The following is a 3411-nucleotide window of genomic DNA, read 5'->3' on the forward strand; positions in this document are numbered from 1 at the left end:
ACTGCCTTTAAACAGCTTGGAAAATTCCAGAAAATTATGTAATGGCTTTAGAAGCTTCTGATAGGCTAATTGACATCATTTGAGTCAATTGGAGGTGTACCTGTGGATGTATTTCAAGGCCTACCTTCAAACGCAGTGCCTCTTTGCTTGACATCATGGGAAAATCAAAAAAATCAGCCAAGACATCTGAAAAAACATTTGTAGACCTCCACAAGTCTGGTTCATCCTTGGGAACAATTTCCAAATGGCTGAAGGTACCACGTTCATCTGTACAAACAATAGTCCACAAGTATAAACACCATGGGACCACACAGCCGTCACACCGCTCAGGAAGGAGACGCGTTCTGTCTCCTAGAGATGAATGTACTTTGGTGCGAGAAGTGCAAATCAATCCCAGAACAACAGCAAAGGACCTTGTGAAGATGCTGGAGGAAACAGGTACAAAAGTATCTATATCCACAGTAAAACGAGTCCTATATTGACATAACCTGAAAGGCCGCTCAGCAAGGAAGAAGCCACTGCTCCAAAACCACCATAAAAAAAGCCAGACTATGGTTTGCAACTGCACATGGGGACAAAGATTGTACTTTTTGGAGAAATGTCCTCTGGTCTGAAGAAACAAAAATAGAACTGTTTGCCCATAATGACCATCGTTATGTTCGGAGGGAAAAGAGGGAGGCTTGCAAGCCGAAGAACACCATCCCAACCGTGAAGTACGGGGGTGGCAGCATGATGTTGTGGGGGTGCATTGCTGCAGGTGGGAGTGGTGCACTTCACAAAATAGATGGCATCATGAGGCAAGAAAATTATGTGGATATATTGAAGCAACAAGTTTCTTTGTTCATTTACATGCACTAAAATGTTTAAGTGTAATACAGAGAGAGAGCGAGTGTGTGACCTTACTTATTATAGTCTGTCAGAACAGGAGATGTGTTGTTAAAACTAGCAGGATGTTGATGTGATTCTAGTCTGTCAGAACAGGAGATGTGTTGTTAAAACTAGCAGGATGTTGATGTGATTCTAGTCTGTCAGAACAGGAGATGTGTTGTTAGAACTAGCAGGTTGTTGATGTGATTCTAGTCTGTCAGAACAGGAGATGTGTTGTTAAAACTAGCAGGATGTTGTTTTGATTCTAGTCTGTCAGAACAGGAGATGTGTTGTTAGAACTAGCAGGTTGTTGATGTGATTCTAGTCTGTCAGAACAGGAGATGTGTTGTTAGAACTAGCAGGATGTTGATGTGATTCTAGTCTGTCAGAGCAGGAGATGTGTTGTTAGAACTAGCAGGATGTTGATGTGATTCTAGTCTGTCAGAACAGGAGATGTGTTGTTAAAACTAGCAGGATGTTGATGTGATTCTAGTCTGTCAGAACAGGAGATGTGTTGTTAGAACTAGCAGGATGTTGATGTGATTCTAGTCTGTCAGAACAGGAGATGTGTTGTTAAAACTAGCAGGATGTTGATGTGATTCTAGTCTGTCAGAACAGGAGATGTGTTGTTAGAACTAGCAGGATGTTGATGTGATTCTAGTCTGTCAGAACAGGAGATGTGTTGTTAGAACTAGCAGGATGTTGATGTGATTCTAGTCTGTCAGAAGAGATGTGTTGTTAGAACTAGCAGGTTGTTGATGTGATTCTAGTCTGTCAGAACAGGAGATGTGTTGGTAGAACTAGCAGGATGTTGATGTGATTCTAGTCTGTCAGAGCAGGAGATGTGTTGTTAGAACTAGCAGGATGTTGATGTGATTCTCATCTGACTGATAATGAGAGTGGGCAGGGCTGAGGCTTTTAGGACACACCCACTAGTGTAGAGAGGACGGTACGGGCTGGTTGCTGTTCTGCAGTAGCTTATCATTTCCTCATCTCTTCTCCTCACATCATCTCATTTCACTCCTCCTCCTCAACAGTGACTAATCCAAGCCAGAAGCAGGTAGAAAAGAGCAGATGTTCTGAGCTATCCTACCAGGACCAAGCTACTACTACTACTACTGTCACTGTGTTACTAGCTAGCTCAGGTACTTTCAACATTCTCTGATCTATGTACAGGTAATGTACTATGTTACAGATGGAGCTGCTCTGTTATGTCATGTTAACTTATGTCACTTAAAAGTTGTGTTATGTTTAGTCATGTTATGTTACGCAATGTGATTTTAAATTAAGTTATGTTAAATGCATAATGTACGATTCTAGCGCAATGACTGGAAGTGTACAGGTACATTAGCAATGCTAACGTACCTGGAGACTTCCAATCATTGTGTTAATGCTAGATAGCATTTGCTCGTGAAACAACCACTACCTTCCTTCATAATGCACACAGAGACGTTAAAATGGTATTCATGATCCCTTTAACACTATTAAAGGTTATTAAATGTAAAGTTAAGTTATGTAATGTAATATAATATCATTGTTTCCTCTGTAGATCGGTTGGTAGGATTTCTCTGCTGCTTTGTTGGGCAGTGATGGCTCTGCACCTCGCAACAGGTAAATCTAAAAGTTGAAACTTGAAATTAAACAGTGTGTGTGTGTGTGTGTGTGTGTAAATAGTTTAATTCAATGATAAAGAACACCCTCTGTGTCTGTAATTAAAAAAAAACATGTAACCTTTATTTAACTAGGCATGTCATGTAACTCTTTATCCACAATATAGCAAGTGTTGTAAAGCCATAACACATACGTTTTTCCAGCATCAGACTTTGATTGATAACGTCAAAGGCCACACTGAAGTCTAACAAAACAGCTCCCACAATCTTTTTATCATGATTTTCACTCAGCCAATCATCAACCATTTTTGTAAGCGCCGTACATGTTGAATGTCCTTCTCTATAAGCATGCTGAATGTCTGTTGTCAATTTGTTAACTGTAAAATTGCATTGTATCTGGTCAAACACAACTCTAAATGCTATAAAGTAATTGAGGTGCTACTTATCAAATCAAATAAAATGCATTTATATAGCCCTTCGTACATCAGCTGAAATCTCAAAGTGCTGTACAGAAACCCAGCCTAATACCCCAAACAGCAAGCAATGCATGTGAAAGAAGCACGGTGGCTAGGAAAAACTCCATAGGAAAAACTCCCTAGAAAGGCCAAAAACCTAGGAAGAAACCTAGAGAGGAACCAGGCTATGAGGGGTGGCCAGTCCTCTTCTGGCTGTGCCGGGTGGATATTATAACAGAACATGGTCAAGATGTTAAAATGTTCATAAATGACCAGCATGGTCAAATAATAATAATCATAGTAGTTGTCGAGGGTGCAACAAGCACGTCCGGTGAACAGGTCAGGGTTCCATAGCCGCAGGCAGAACAGTTGAAACTGGAGCAGCAGCATGGCCAGGTGGACTGGGGACAGCAAAGAGTCATCATGCCAGGTAGTCCTGAGGCATGGTCCTAGGGCTCAGGTCCTCCGAGAGAAAGAAA

General features: G+C 41.1%; 1 long non-coding RNA gene across 1 annotated transcript; it reads left to right on the forward strand.

Moving 5' to 3' along the window:
• The first annotated feature begins 715 nt into the window (after positions 1-715).
• Positions 716-2473, forward strand: LOC115183194 (uncharacterized). The gene is made up of 3 exons (XR_003873996.1): positions 716-757; positions 1905-2012; positions 2417-2473. It is a non-coding gene; the product is annotated as an uncharacterized LOC115183194 (long non-coding RNA).
• Positions 2474-3411: the final 938 nt, after the last annotated feature.

The sequence above is a fragment of the Salmo trutta genome, unplaced genomic scaffold (genome assembly GCF_901001165.1).
Source record: "Salmo trutta unplaced genomic scaffold, fSalTru1.1, whole genome shotgun sequence".
NCBI lineage: Eukaryota > Metazoa > Chordata > Actinopteri > Salmoniformes > Salmonidae > Salmo > Salmo trutta.